This window comes from Equus caballus, chromosome 17 (genome assembly GCF_041296265.1).
Source record: "Equus caballus isolate H_3958 breed thoroughbred chromosome 17, TB-T2T, whole genome shotgun sequence".
Lineage (NCBI taxonomy): Eukaryota > Metazoa > Chordata > Mammalia > Perissodactyla > Equidae > Equus > Equus caballus.
In genome coordinates this window covers 34,194,188-34,210,654 of record NC_091700.1, presented here as the reverse complement: position 1 = coordinate 34,210,654, position 16,467 = coordinate 34,194,188, and the positions used below count along the sequence as shown (strand labels likewise).

The 16,467-nt window shown below is 35.1% G+C and overlaps 1 long non-coding RNA gene across 2 annotated transcripts in view; it reads right to left on the bottom strand.

The window, feature by feature from the left end:
- Positions 1 to 13,736: 13,736 nt before the first annotated feature.
- The window catches only part of LOC138918350 (uncharacterized), a 167,388-nt gene continuing 164,657 nt past the window's right edge, over positions 13,737 to 16,467 (bottom strand). The window contains exon 6 of one of the 2 annotated variants that reach the window (XR_011427686.1): positions 13,737 to 16,185. This is a non-coding gene — a long non-coding RNA (uncharacterized lncRNA). The remainder of the gene's footprint in view (positions 16,186 to 16,467) is intronic. The other variant, XR_011427687.1, reaches the window with a different exon arrangement.

Here is a 16,467-nt window from a genome sequence, read left to right as displayed (position 1 = left end):
GTTCACTCCTGGTATTGCACATTCTATGGGTTTGGAAAAAATGTATGATATATACATTCTATGAGTTTATAATGTATAATATATATATGATGGGTTTGAATTCTGTGGGTGTGCATAATGCATACATTGTATGGGTTTGGAAAAGCATATAATGTGTATTTATATCATATATATATATATATATATATATATCTCCATCATTATAATATCATACAGAGTATTTTTCCTTGCTCTCAAAATCATCTGTGGTCTCTCTGTTCATTTCTGTTGAGATGAATAGGCAGAGCAACCTTCCTGCCCTCTGCCTGTAGCAACCATGAATCTTCTTATCTCCATTATTTTACTTTTTCTAGACTGTCATTAGTTGGAATCATATAGTGCCACTTTTCAGATTGGCTTCTTTCACTTAGTAATATATACTCAAGCTTTTCCCATGTATTTTCGCGGCTTGATAGCTCATTTATCTTTACTGAATGACATCCCATTGTCTGGATGTGCCACAGTTTATTTATCCATTTACCTACTGAAGGATTTCTTGGTTGCTTCCAAGTTTTGGCAATTATGATAAAGCTGCTATAAACATCTCTGTGCAGAATTTTGTATGGACTCAAGTTTTCAGCTCCTTTGGGTTAATACCAAGGAGCATGATTGCTGGATTGTATGATAAAATGGCTGTGCCATTTTGCATTCCCACCAGCAATGTATGAGAGTTCCTCCTGCCCCATATCTCTGTCAGTATTCGATGTTGTCAGTTTTCCAGATTTTGGCCATTCTAATAGGTGTGTAGTACTATCTCATTGTTTATATTTGCCTTTCCCTGATAATGTATATTGTAAAACATCCTTTTATCTGTATGTCTTATACCTTTAATCTGTATAGTTTATTTTCCATCTGTATATCTTCTTTGATGAATTGTCTATTAAGGTCTTTGGCTCATTTTTTAATTGGGTTGTTTATTTTCTTATTGTTGAGTTTTAAGAGTTTTTGTGTATTTTGAATAACAGCTTATTAGATGTGTCTTTTGCAAATATTTTCTCCCAATCTGTAGGTTGTCTTCTAATTATCTTGATATTGTCTTTTTGCAAAGCAGAAGTTTTTAATTTTAATAAAGTTCAGCTTATCAAAGATTTCTTTCATGGATTCTGTCTTTTGCATTGAATCTAAAAAGTCATCAGCATATCCAAGGTAATCTAGGTTTTCTCCTATGTTATCCTCTAGGACTTTTATAGTTTTGTGTTTTAGGTGTATGATACGTTTTTGAGTTAATTTGGGAAGGTGTAAGTCTGTGTCTATATTTATTGTTTTTGCATGTAGATGTCCAGTTGTCCCAGCATCATTTGTTGAAGAGACTATTTTATTTCCACTGCATTGCCTTTGCTCCTTCATCAGATAAATTTACTATGTTTATTTGGGGCTATTTATGTTTCCCTATTCTGTTCCATTGATCTATCTATTCTCTTGCCAATTCCACGCTTTCTTAACTACTATAGTTTTATAGTAAGTCTTAAAGTCAGATAGTGTCAATCCTCCAACTTTGCCCTTCTTCTTCAATATTATATTGGCTAATCTGGATCTTTTGCATCTCCATATAAGTTTTAGAATCAGTTTATTGATACTAACAAAATAACTTGCTGGTATTTTGATTGGGATTACATTGAATGTATAGATCAAATTGGGAAGAACTGACATCTTGGTAATATTGAGTCTTCCCATGAACATGCAGCTCTCTTCGTTTATTTAATTCTTCTTTCATTTCATTCATCAGAGTTTTATAGCTTTCCTTACATAATCATGTATATATTTTATAGATTTACACCTATGTATTTCATTTTGGGTAATGCTAATATAAACAGTATCATTATTTTTAATTATTTCTTTTTTTTTTAACTATGCTTTTGGTGAGAAAGATTGGCTCTGAGCTAACATCTGTTGCCAATGTTCCTCTTCCTGTTTTTTTCCTCCCCAAAGCCCCAGTGTATAGTTGTGTATCCTAGTTGTAGTCATTCTAATTCTTCTATGTGAGATGCTGCCACAGCATGGTTTGATGAGCAATGTGTAGGACCACACCCAGGATCTGAACCGGCAAACCCTGGGCCACTGAAGTGGACTGCGTGAACTTAACCACTAGGCCATGAGGCTGGCCCCTAGTATTGTATTCTTAATTTCAAATTCTATTTGTTCATTGTTAGTATATAGGAAAGCAATTGGTTTTTGTATATTAACTTTATATCCTACAGCCTTGCTATAATCACTTATTAGTTACAGGATTCTTTTTGTAAACTCTTTTGCATTTTCTAAATAGACAATCATATCATCTGTGAACAAAGACAGTTTTATGTCTTCCATCTCAATTTGTATACATTTTATTTCCTTTGCTTTACTTATCGTATTAGCAAGAATTTCCAGTACAATGTTGAACAGGAGTGATAAGAAGGGCATCTTTTCCCTGTAGATGATCTTAATGAGAAAGTTTTGAGTTTCTCACCATTAAGTGTGATATTAGCTGTAGGTTTTTCATAGATTGTCTTTATCAAGTTGAGAAGTTCTCCTCTGTTCCTAGTATTGAATTTTATCAACTGCTTCTCTGCATCTACTGATGTGATCATGTGATTATTTTTTTTAACCTGTTACTGTGATGCATTACAACTGATTTTCAAATATTGAGCCAGCCTTGCATAAATGGGATAAATCTCACTCTGTTGTGATGTATAATTCTTTTTATGAATTGTTGGATTTCATTTTCTAATATTTTTTGAGGATTTTTGCCTCATATTCACAAGACATTGGTCTGTAGTTTTCTTTTTTTGTAATATCTTTGCCTATTTTGTTATTAGGATAATGCTTGCCTCATAAAATGAGTTGGAAGTATGCTCTCTGCTTCTATCCTTTGAAAGACAGTGCAGAAAACTGGTACTATTTTTTGTTTAAATATTTGATAAAATTCACCAGTGAACCCATCTGGGCCTGGTGCTTTCTGTTTGGAAATGTTATTAATTATTTATTTAATTGTATTAATAGATACAGATCTATTCGAATTGCTTATTTCTTCTTGTGTGAGTTTTGGCAGATTGTCTCGTTCAAGGAATTGGTCAGTTTCACCTAGGTTATCAAATTTTTGAGCATTGAGGTTTTCATAGTATGGCATAGGATTTGTAATGATGTCCCCTCTTTCATTTCTGATATTAATAATTTGTATCCTCTCTTTTTCTTAGCCTGGCTAAAGTCTTATCGATTTTATTGATCTTTTCAAAGAACCAGCTTTTGGTTTTGTTTATTTTCTCTGTTGATTTTCTTTTTTCAATATTATTGATCTGCTCTAATTCTTGTTTTATCTTTTATTCTGATTACTTTGGATTTAATATACTCTTTTTGGTTTCCTAGGTAGAAATTTAGATTATTGATTTTCTTCTTTTCTAATGTATATATATTCAATGGTATAAATTTCTCTCTAAGCACTGCTTTTCCTGCATCTCACAAATTTGGGTAAGTTATATTTTCATTTTCATTTCATTTAGTTGAAAATATTTTTGATTTCTCTAGAGATTTCTTCTTTGACCTAAGTGTTATTTAGAAGTATGTTGTTTGAGCTCCACATATTTTGAGATTTCCCTTCTATCTTTCTGTTATTGATTTCTAGGTTAATTCTAGTGTAGTCTTAGAGCAGACACTACATGATTTCTATTCTTTTAAATTTGTTAAGGTGTGTTTATTCCCTAGAACGTTGATGAATGTTCCATGTGAGCTTGAGAAAAATGCATATTCTGCTCTTGTTGGAGGAAGCAGTCTATAGATTTCCATTATATCCAGTTCACTGATAATGCTGTTGAGTTCAACTATATCCTTATTGATTTTCTGCCTGCTGGATCTGTCCATTTCTGTCCAAAGGATGTTGAAGTCTATAACTACGATAATAGATTCATCATTTTCTCATTGAAGTTCTATCAGTGTTGGCCTCACATAGTTTGATGCTTTCTTGTTCAGCTCATACATGTTGGGAATTTTTATGTCTTCTTGGAAAATTGGTCCCTCTATCATTATGCAATACTTTTCTTTATTTTGGATAACATTCTTTACTTTGAAGTTTGCTCTCTGCAATTGATATAGCTGCTCCTCTTTTCTTTTGATTAATGTTAGCATGGTATATTTTTCTCCATTCATTTATTTTTAATCTATGTGTGTCTTTGTATTTGTTATCTTCATTCTTCTATAGGTAAAGTGTTTTTGTCCTTTGGCTTCTTCAGGATTTTTCTTCTTTATCTTTGGGTTTCTGTAGTTTGAAGATGATATCCATAGGTATAGTTTTTTGGCATTTATCTTGTATAATGTTCTCTGAGGCTCCTGGACCTGTGGTTTGGTGGCTGACATTAATTTGGTGAAACATTTGATTGTTACTATTTCAGATATGTCTTCTGTTCCTTTCTTCTCCTGTGGTATTTCTATGCATAGGTTATTATTATTATTAACCTATGCATATTTATGCAACGGTTACTCTTTTGTCATTGTCTCACTGTCTTTGGATATCCTGTTCCGTTTTTTCCCTTCACTCTTTGCTCTTCTTGCTTTCCAGTTTTCAATGATTCTATTGATATATCCTCTAGGTCAGAGATTCTTTCCTCATCTGTGTCTAGTCTACTAGTAAGTTCATCAAAGCCATTCTTCATTACTGTTACAGTGATTTTTATCTTTAGCATTTCTTTTTGGTTCTTTCTTAGGATTTCCACCTCTCTGCTTGCACTGCCCATCTGTTCTTGCATGCCATACATTTTGTCCATTAGAGTCCTTTGCATGTTAACCATGGTTTTAAATTCCCAGTCTTATAATTCCAACACCCCTGCCATGTCTAATTCTGATGCTGGCTCTCTCTTCAGTTGTGTTTTTTACCTTTGGTATGCCTTGTAATTTTTCTTAATAGCCAGATATGATGTATCAGGTAAAAGAAACTGTGAAAAATAGGCTTTTAGTAATGTGGTGGTGAGGTATGAGGGGAAGGGAAGCATTCTATAGTTCCATGATTAGGTCACAGTCTTTTTGTGAGCCTCTGCCTCTGGACTGTGAACTTTCCAAGTGCTTCTCAGTTTTTTTCTCCCCTCTTAGGTGGGACAGGCTGGGTAGAGTGGGCTGAAGGTGAGTATTTCCCTTCTCCAGGTCAGTTTGGCTCTGATAATACCTCAGCAGTTAGACTCAGGTTAACTAGTTTCCACTGAGGGCAGGACTTGTTGCAAAGAACAGAGTGCTCTAGCACATTTTAAAATGGTTCCTTTTCTCCTCCCCCTGTCAGAAGTAAGAGGTGATTTTTCTTTGACATTTACTATGGGAACCTAGTTGAACTCCTGGAAATGAATCTCACAGTATTGTGGGGCTTCCCAATGACTGGCTCCTCCTGGTGATTTTAGCTTCCAGAGTTGTCCACACTGAACCCCCAGTAACTCATCCATTACAGTTCAGGTTTTTCCTACTCCAGCACTGGTTCCCATGGAGGTGTTTGCTCCTGAGTCTCTGCTCAGGTAAATTGTTGTTCTCTGCATTTCCCTGTTGATCTCTCCAATCTTGGAGGCAGTGGTCTGCCCTGTTTCTTCCCCTCTCTTAGGGATCCATGAAGAATTGTTGATTTTTCAGTCTCTTCAGCTTTTTACTTGTTAAGACAGAGTGGCAACTTCCAAGCTCACTACCGAAAACAGAACTCTTCTATCCTTGACTTTTTAAAGCAAAAAACTGATAAAATATATTGTGGGGACATGGAACCACTTGCCAAGCCATGCTGTGGTAGGCATCCCACATAAAAAGTGAAGAAAGATGGGCACAGATGTTAGCTCAGGGCCAGCCTTCCTCAGCAAAATGAGGAGGATTGGCAGCAGTTAGCTCAGGGCTAATCTTCCTCAAAAAAAGAAAGAAAGAAAGAAGCAAGCTCAAATGAATCCTATAGCCACAAAGAAATGATTTCTGCCAACAACTGGAGGGAGTTTGGAAGCAGATCTTTCCCCAGTTGAACCTATGATGAGCTCCCAGCCTGGCTGGCACATTGATTCCAGCCTTATTGAACTGTAAGCAGTGCCCAGACTCCTGAGCCACCAAAATTGTGAGATAATAAATGTGTGTGATTGTTTTTATTAAGGTTATAATAGTTAACAACATTGTCAAATTACAGTTATACATCATTATTAGTCATGTTGTAGGTACACCACTTCACCCCTAGTGCCCTCCCCCCACCCCCCTTTCCCGTGGTAACCACCGATCAGTTCTCTTTGTCCTTATGTTAACTACCACCTATGAGTGGAGTCATACAGAGTTCGTCTTTCTCTGTCTGGCTTATTTCACTCAACATAATACCCTCAAGGTCTATCCATGTTGTTGTGAATGGGATGACTTTGTCCTTTTTTATGGCTGAGTAGTATTCCATTATATATATATACCATATCTTCTTTATCCAATCATCAGTTGCTGGGCACTTAGGTTGGTTCCATGACTTGGCTATTGTGAATAATGCTGTGATGAACAGAGGGGTGCATGGGACTTTTGGAATTGCTGATTTCAGGTTCTTAGGATAGATACCCAGTAGTGGAATGTCGGGGTCATAAGGTATTTCTATTTTTAACTTTTTGAGGAATCTCCATACTGTTTCCCATAGTGGCTGCACCAGTTTGCATTCCCACCAACAGTGTATGAGGGTTCCTTTTTCTCCACAGCCTCTCCAACATTTGTCACTCTTGGTTTTGGATATTTTTGCCATTCTAACAGATGTAAGGTGATATCTTAGTGTAGTTTTGATTTGCATTTCCCTGATGATTAGTGATGATGAGCATCTTTTCATGTGTCTATTGGCCATCCGTATATCTTCTTTGGAGAAATGTCTGTTCATGTCCCCTGCCCATTTTGTAATTGGGTTGTTTGATTTTTTATTGTTGAGTTGTGTGAGTTCTTTGTATATTATGGAGATTAACCCTTTGTCAGATAAATAACTTGTAAATATTTTTTCCCAATTGGTGGACTGATTTTTTGTTTCAATCCTGTTTTCCCTTGCCTTGAAGAAGCTCTTTAGTCTGATGAAGTTCCATTTGTTTATTCTTTCTATTGTTTCCCTCATGTGAGGGGTTATGGTGTCTGAAAAGATTCTTTTGAAGCTAATGTCAAAGAGTCCACTGCCGATATTCTCTTCTAGAAGAGTTATTGTTTCAGGCCTAATCTTTAGGTCTTTGATCCATTTTGAGTTTATTTTAGTAAATGGTGAAAAAGAATGGTTGATTTTCATTCCTTTACATGTGGCTGTCCAGTTTTCCCAGTACCATTTGTTGAAGAGACTTTCTTTCCTCCATTGTAGGCCTTCAGCTCCTTTGTCAAAGATTAGCTGTCCATAGATGTGTGGTTTTATTTCTGGGCTTTCAATTCTGTTCCATTGATCTGTGTGCCTGTTTTTGTGCCAGTACCATGCTGTTTTGATTACTATAGCTTTGTAGTATGTTTTGAAGTCAGGGATTGTGATGCCTCCAGCTTTGTTCTTCTTTCTCAGGATTGCTTTAGCAATTCAGGGTCTTTTGTTGCCCCATATGAATTTTAGGATTCTTTGTTCAATTTCTGTATAGAATGACGTTGGGATTTTGATTGGGATAGCGTTGGATCTGTAGATTGCTTTAGGTAGTGTGGACATTTTAACTATGTTTATTCTTCCAATCCATGGGCATGGAATGTCTTTCCATCTCTTTATGTCGTCGTTGATTTCTTTCAAGAAGGTCTTGTAGTTTTCATTGTATAGATCTTTCACTTCCTTGGTTAAATTTATCCCAAGGTATTTTATTCTTTTTGTTGCAATCGTGAATGGGATTGAGTTCTTGAGATTTTTTTCTGTTAGTTCATTGTTAGCATATAGAAATGCTACTGATTTATGTATGTTGATTTTGTACCCTACAACTTTGCTGTAGTTGTTGATTGTTTCTAATAGTTTTTCTATGGATTCTTTGGGGTTTTCTATATATAAGATCATGTCATCTGCAAACAGCAAGAGTTTTACTTCTTCGTTGCCCATTTGGATTCCTTTTATTTCTTTTTCCTGCCGAAGTGCTCTGGCTAAAACCTCCAGTACTATGTTGAATAAGAGTGGTGAAAGTGGGCACCCTTGTCTTGTTCCTGTTCTGAGAGGGATGGGTTTCAGTTTTTGTCCATTGAGTATGATGTTGGCTGTGGGTTTGTCATATATGGCCTTTATTATGTTGAGGTACTTTCCTTCTATACCTATTTTATTGAGTGTTGTTATCATAAATGGATGTTGGATCTTGTTGAATGCTTTCTCTGCATCTATTGAGATGATCATGTGGTTTTTTCTTCTCATTTTGTTAATGTAGTGAATCACGTTGAGTGACTTGCAGATGCTGAACCATCCCTGTGTCCCTGGTATAATCCCACTTGATAATGGTGTATAATCTTTTTGATGTATTGCTGTATTTGGTTTGCCAAAATTTTGTTGAGGATTTTTGCATCTATGTTCATCAGTGATACTGGCCTGTAGTTTTCCTTCTTTGTGTTGTCCTTGTCAGATTTGGGGATCAGGGTGATGTTGGCTTCATAGAATGTATTAGGGAGTGCTCCATCTTCCTCTATTTTCTGGAATAGTTTGAGAAGGATAGGTATTAAATCTTCTTTGAATGTTTGGTAGAATTCTCCAGAGAAGTCGTCTGGTCCTGGACTCTTATTTTTGGGGAGGTTTTTGATTACTGTTTCTATTTCTTTACTTGTGATTGGTATATTCAGATTCTCTATTTCTTCCTGATTCAGTTTGGGGAGGTTGTATGAGTCCAGGAATTTATCCATTTCTTCCAGGATTTTCAATTTGTTGGCATATAGTTTTTCATAGTATTCTCTTATGATCCTTTGTATTTATTTGGTATCTGTTGTGATTTCCCCTCTCTCATTTCTAATTTTATTTATTTGAGACATCTCTCTCTCTTTTTTTAGTGAGTCTGGCTAAGGGTTTGTCAATTTTGTTAATGTTTTCAAAGAACTAACTCTTTGTTTCATTGATCCTTTCTACTGTCTTTTTTGTTTCAATATCATTTATTTCTGCTCTAATTTTTATTATTTCCCTCCTTCTACTGACTTTGGGCTTTGTTTGTTCTTTTTCTAATTCCATTAGGTGTCGTTTGAGGTTGTTTATGTAAGATTTTTCTTGCTTATTGAGGTGAGCCTGTATTGCAATGAATTTCCCTCTTAGCACTGCCTTTGCTGTGTCCCAAATAATTTGGTACAGTGTGTTTTCATTTTCATTTGTCTCCAGATAATATTTGATTTCTTCTTTAATTTCTTCAATAATCCATTGTTTGTTCAGTAGCATGTTGTTTAGTCTCCACATTTTTGGCCCTTTCCCAGCTTTATTCTTGTAGGTGATTTCTAGTTTCATAGCATTATGATCAGAAAATATGCTTGATATTACTTCAACCCTCTTGAACTTATTGATGTTTGCTTTGTTTCCCAAGATATGGTCTATCCTTGAGAATGTTCCATGCGCGCTCGAGAAGAATGTGTAACCTGCTGGTTTTGGATGAAGTGTCCTATATATATCTATTAGGTCCATCTGATCTAATTTTTCATTTAATTCTATAATTTCCTTGTTGATGATCTGTCCATTGGGGTTAATGGAGTGTTGAGGTCCCCTACTATTATTGTATTGCTGTTGATGTCTCCTTTTAGTTTTGTTAATGGTTTCTTTACGAATTTTGGTGCTCCTGTGTTAGGTGCATATATATTTATAAGTGTTATGTCATCTTGGTGGAGCGTCCCTTTTATCATTATATACTGCCCCTCTTTGTCTTTCTTTATCTGTTTTGCTTTGAAGTGTACTTTGTCTGATATAAGTATGGCAACACCTGCTTTCTTTTGTTCATTATTAGCTTGGAGTATTGTCTTCCATCCCTTCACTTTGAATCTGTGTTTGTCTTTGGGGCTGAGGTGTGTTTCCTGGAGGCAGCATATTGTTGGATCTTGTTCTTTGATCCATCCTGCCACTCTGTGCCTTTTGATTGGAGAGTTCAATCCATTCACAAATGTGTGTGATTTTAAGCCACTAAACTTGTGGTAATTTGTTATGTAACATAGAAAACTAATGCAAGCACATCCCTACAGAATCTACTACAAGGGAAAGCATTATGTAGGTAATCGTAGTAGATCAATTCTTGTAACTTCCTGAAATCTAAAAAATCCTCAGGGGAATTTACAGATGCTGGCTCTATTAACAGATTGGATGAGTACTTTTGACAAGAGGTTAAATTTAGAGAAATCCCAACTCCTCTTTAACAAGGGACTTTAAACTTGAATTTTGCTAACTCTAAAAATATTGATAAAGTCAGATTTTTAGATAGTCTCACTGGTGGAGTCTATGATTATTATGCAAGAAATTTGAAGATAGCAACTGACTTTTAAAAAAAACCAGAATTACTCAGGATGATGGCTAGATATAACATTGAATGTTTTTACGTTATCTCTTCATTTTGCATTAGTTTCAATAGTAAACAGTCTTCTTTTTCCTTCGATATGAATGGGCAAAACAACTACACTGCTAAGGCCTTACTAAATGTGTTGTGTTTAAAGATGTATCTTATTCAATCAGAACAGTGGCTTGCTGTTAAGGAGCAGATGTTGTACTTCAAATGTAGGAACAAAGACTATGGTCCATTAGTGGCAAAACACTTACAGAGTCCCTCCTTGGAAGTAGCAAAGAATGCCCCTTTCTGAGGTGAATTTTGTAGAGTTAGACAAATGAGGTATATCTCCACATTATTGGTACTACAGACAAAACCTCAAAGAGACAAATTTCCTGTCCTTATTTCCTATCTTCAGATTTTGATGCTATAATAAAGAGTGGTAAAATAAAATTCTGAAATATTACAGGCCACATAGAAAGCACTCTGTATTCCTTAAACTTATCTCTAGGTAATAGTTGACATTCTTGCCTTGGTATTTGCCAGCAACTGTATGGTATTAGATTTGTTAACCATACAATAAGAAAGTTTGAATGTACTTATTAACACTTGTTGATAGGTCTAAGTAAATATGTCAAAATATACACAATATAAATACCCAATTTCAGAGATTCACAAAACTTATTTGACTTAACATTTTATTGGGAAAATCTTTCCTAGAATTGAAAAGTTAAAGAAATAAAATCATTGAATATTTAATCTTGCTTTCAATCCTGTTTGCTATTGTATTGTGTAAATAAAGCTGAAGTCTAAATTCACTGCCTAAAAGAATTTTAGGAACCTTTTTACTAAGCAACACATTCCATGTATTTCTTAACATAAAATTGTAATGAGAATGACCAAAAGTAGAGATGGAGAAAAAAATTATATTACATGTTTGAGAACGTTCTGATAGCTGCTGGAGAGGTGTCTACTTAGCTGATCTTTATTTGATAAATCCCTTTATTAACTGACCTCCTTTTGACACATTTAGCATCTCTGGGCTAATTGGCTGCTTAACGAGCTATGAAACTTGGTTTGGTTCTTGTGATTAACACCCAAATTCAACATGCTTATTGTGTACTTCTCAACTGTGTTGTTCATCATCTCTATTCCTTTCATCTCGATATATTAGAGATTTTTAGGGAGTTTTTTTTTTTTTAATTTTTACTGGTAGGCGTGATCTGTAAATTGAAAGGGGTCATCAAATATTATGAAAAAAATTGCACAGACATCTGACTATAACTAGACTGATATTTGTCTTTCAAGGAAAAAACAAAACAAAAAATCTCTTGGAAATATTCAGGAAGAAAAACATAGACACTCAAACACATAAACAAAATCTGAGTTTTTCTTTCTAAATTTAAAGTAAAAGAAGCTAATAAAATTTCTGAGGGGAAAATACTGCAACTATAGAACTTTTACTATCTAGGTAAACATCTCATTCATGCTGAAATTCAATGAAAAATTATCGGATATCTAAAAGCTCTTCTATATTTGTATTTTGTTGAAAAAGCATTACTCAAAGAAGTATTTAGTCAACCAAAGATGCTTGAAATAACTCAATATGGAAAGGAAGTGTTATTTTAAAAAATGGAAGTGCTAATCTAGGAAAATATAGTGTGAAGTCTATATTACTATTACTAATATGATTATTAAATGCTAAAATTTAAAGGGATTTTTTATTGGGGTTATATTGGTTTATAAGATTATATACACTTTCAGATGTACATTATTATATTTCGATTTCTGTGCAGACTACATCATGTTCACCACCCAAAGACTAATTACCATCCCTCACCATGCATATGTACCCTATTACCCCTTTTGCCCTCCTTCCTTCTCTCTTCCTCTCAGGTAACCACCAATCTAATCTCTGTGTCTATGTGTTTTAAAACAATTTTTAACAAAATATAACATATACATACTAAGCATTGTTAATAACCTACAAACATTATAAGCATTATCTCTGATAAGTTAATAAATACTCTCTTGTCACTCTTGAAACAAACATTTCATAATAAAGGAAACTATATTTTTCATGTCTCTAAAAGATTTTTCTTAAGCTATGTTTGTGGTGACTCTAGAAGATTGTTCCACTCCATGCTCTGGGTTGTGAATACAGACATCAACCACGATTTTTGACATTATCATGAGTCACTCATTATTATTGTGTTGGGATTAGGATTGTCTGGAGATGACATATTCTCTCCCAGAAGTGTTGCTTCACTGCTTTGTAAAAATTTAGAACATTCTTGAGACAATTCCTTTCACATTTTAATGAAGAAGAGAATCTGAAAAGGGCAAACATGCAGTGGGTTTCTCATGTATATATCCAAAGTTTTTACATATTTTATATTTTTTGTTGAGTAAGAGACTAGAGAAACCTAAGGAATGCATGTGGTAAATGTAATCCATGGTGATTGCTCAGTTTTGTTTCATTTACCTCCCTTGAAATGGCTTCATAGACTTCCCTAGAAAGTCATTTTCGTTTTATTTTTTTGCACCAAGTAATTATCTTCAGGATCAAAGGAAGGAAACTTGCAAGAAATATTCATATATATTATATATTAATATATATTGTTATATGTTAATATGCTGGTAGTGAAAACACCGGAGACCCTCCTCTCCCAATAATCCTTTTTCAAAATTTCATAAGTGTCCAAGATGGGGAATGGGGTTGGAACTGGCAAAAATGTTTCCTGTAAATAAAGAGAAGATCCATGAGTATTTTAGAGCAACGTAGAAATTTCTGCAGATTTTCCCATCCATGTTACATTATGTAAAGTAGATTTAAGGCTCAATTAAAGAGTTTTTTCTAAATTGAAATGTTCTCCTTCTGACAAAGGTAAGTTAGGGCCATGCCCAAGGAGAGCCTCACTTAGAGAATTAGAAAAACAATAAATCCTCATTAATGGGTCAACATAGACTGGGAAATAAAGTTGGTGACAATAAGAAAGTGTAAAGTTTCTTTTAATTTTGTGCTTCTGATAGTTTTAAAATTTTAAGAGCGGAAAAATTCTTCTCTCAGTCCATGCCATGTGTATGGGGGTTATGAAGTCTAAGGCCCCATCAACTACCAGGACAAACTCCTATGGATTTCTTTATGCTTTTTTCATGAAATATGGATTTAGTGACAATTTTGAGTGATTCATTACAGCTGAATGAAATTTGTTGAATGATAGATTACAGATGACAGAATAAAATTAGAAATTTTAATTTGTGCATATAACTGCTGTATTTGTAGGCTCTTGGAGATTGAGGGGGGCAGATAAGGATACACAACAAGATATGTAATAGATGATAACTGTTTATTAAACAGTTTCAGTGGAATAAATTTCTGAAAATAGATAAACTGCCAAATTGTCAAAATTAGCAGAAAATCTGAATATACCTATACCTAAGAGGAACATTTAGAAAGCTTATAAATAATTAGCATACATAGTGCTTAAAGCATAGTTATAAACTGACAAAACTATTTTAGGAGGGAAATGACACATACCTCAAAGTCATTAAATACTGGATTTAATCGCTAGAAGAGAGGTAATCTCCTCTCATCCAGTGTCTCTCTGTACTAAAGTTCTTTTTCTTACATTCTGACTTGGTGACTTTTTCCACTATTGCTGATTACTTTTTACCAAGAGCTGATTTCATGTTCTTTGACAGTTATATTATATTTGGGACAGTTGTAAATATTTACCCTCTGGAAAATAGGAAAGCATACACCCCCTTCCTCCTATCTTCCTAAAGCAACACTTATGAGTTCGATCCATTTGTACTGATATGATCTTTAAAGGATATTCAGGGAACATATAGCACCAACAATATGTATTATCTATGATGGTAAAACCTGAGGAAAACTAGAACTTATTTTATTTATAGTTAATGTGAAATATTAAATAAAATATGAGCGACAAAGATTACTACATCAAGATGTTGAACTTGAAAAAAAAATCATTGGAATTTATTTAAGCTTTCTAAAGAACTAATTTAAACTTTCTTCTCATCCCAGATATACAGTCTTCTGATAGCTGCATAGCAGCAGTGACTGGTTGCTCATTCTAATTCAGGTTCATTCTCTAAGACCGACTAGTCTCTTTGAGATGTGGTGTAAAATGTTGAGGAATATGCAATAATACCACTGTCATTCCTTTTTAAGTACTATTTAGATTTCATTTCTCCTTGAATTAATTACTTCCGAACAGATTAGAAACAGCTTCTGCTGAAAATCACCTGGAAAGTTTAGATAGATAATTGTGAGACATTTACTGATAGTTCTCAGTGCGAGAATCCATCACACCCACCTTTCCTGGCTGTGACCTTTTCTATAACTATTCTAAGAGACTTCCTGTTGTCTAATACCTTTAATTAAATTGTCTATCACTGGCAAACTTTGGCATACCTAAACACTTTTTTGGGTGTTAATGTAATAGCTTATTGTAATATTCAGGAAAACATTTTAAGATATAATGATCCAAATTTAAGCTAAAATCAATAAAATTAAGCTAAAGTTTCCAATAAATATAATTCAACAGGGGTAATGACTTGATCAAGGGAATACTTTCTATTTGTCCTCAGTTTAAAGGCTTGGTTTCTTTCTCTTCTTTATAAGTAGACTTGATTTTTTGCTTCTAGTCTTCTCCCGTAGCTCACAAAGCACTTTTGTATGAATCAGAAATAGCCACTGCTTCCTGGCAGCTGCAACACCAGAGGCATAGAGCTTGACAAGCATGTTGCAGGCTGCATTCCCCATTCCGCTTACCTCCTCCTTCAGGCACCCTTTTGTAGGGCACACCCTGAGCAATAGTGTGTAGTGAATCAATTTAGAACCAATGACAAGTTAATCTGTTAAAATGCACCAGAGTTACTGTAGTTATAGGTGAGAACTAAAGTATCATCAGGCCCTTCAGTGCTGGTTCTTCTGTCCTGGTATTTGCTAGGAAATCTCAGCACCCACTCCATGCATCCTTACCAGCCAGGCCAGCATCACAGTGTAAGAAGTGCAGGAAAGAACAACAGCCCAGTGGTCCTACAACTTCCAACTAAGTAGAGAAGACTATGTCCCAAATGGCTTGCCCACCTTCCTGTGAGATTCTAACTGACTTGAACCCATCAGCACTCACGTGGATGTTTCCCTCAGGCAGCACCATATTTCCAAGGCTTCCAGGTGGCCCATCTGCATATGGACCAACTCTTCCTCTGCGTTGTCTGGAACTTCAGTTTTATCGCCCTAAAATTCTCCAACATCCTCAAACTCTTGCATAAATATTCCCTTTACGTTTCTTTTAAAACCTTAGTGTCCCAGGATGAATATACTTTCCCGTTACACTCTTAAAGAGGACATTTGTTTATAATCTTGCACCTTAACCTCAGAGCCTGGAAGGGGTTAAATATACTCATTTTATTTTATGAACTAAATGTGAATTTTTATTCTTTCTCACATTGCTGCTTCAAGCCCATTCTCTCAACTTGTTTTTACCTGCTTCTTGGTAAAATACAGAGTCTATAAGTTTTTCTGATGATTCCAGGTAATAAATATATAGTCCTCTAGTCACTTTTTGGTAATATAATGTCCAGTGAAGATTAATGATCACATAAATTTAAAACTTCTCCTGCCTCGTAGTTTGTGGCTACCTCAGGCTTGCAAAACTCTAGGTTGAAGAGACTGTGTTTGGCTTCTTCATTATTCTTGTACCATCTTTGCCTCCACATGTCAGCTACTGTTTTGGGCCTCTCCAGGGTTCTAGTGGAGGGAGAGAGAAGTAGTAAGAGGAAGAAAACATGTTACTTGTTGGGTACATTTATAACCTAGCGTGTTACATTCTGGATCTAGCAGATGGCCAAAGCTCACGCTTTCTACTCTGGTGGCTTTGGTGGGTTCTCATGAGATGCTCTCAATCCCTGGATATATCTCATTTACAGTTCATTTACTCTTGGAATTTCTGCATCTGACTGGCCACTTAGAATTCTAGCTTACTCCTTCTTTTTTAGGTATTCACACTCTCTGAGTCATTTCAAATTCCCA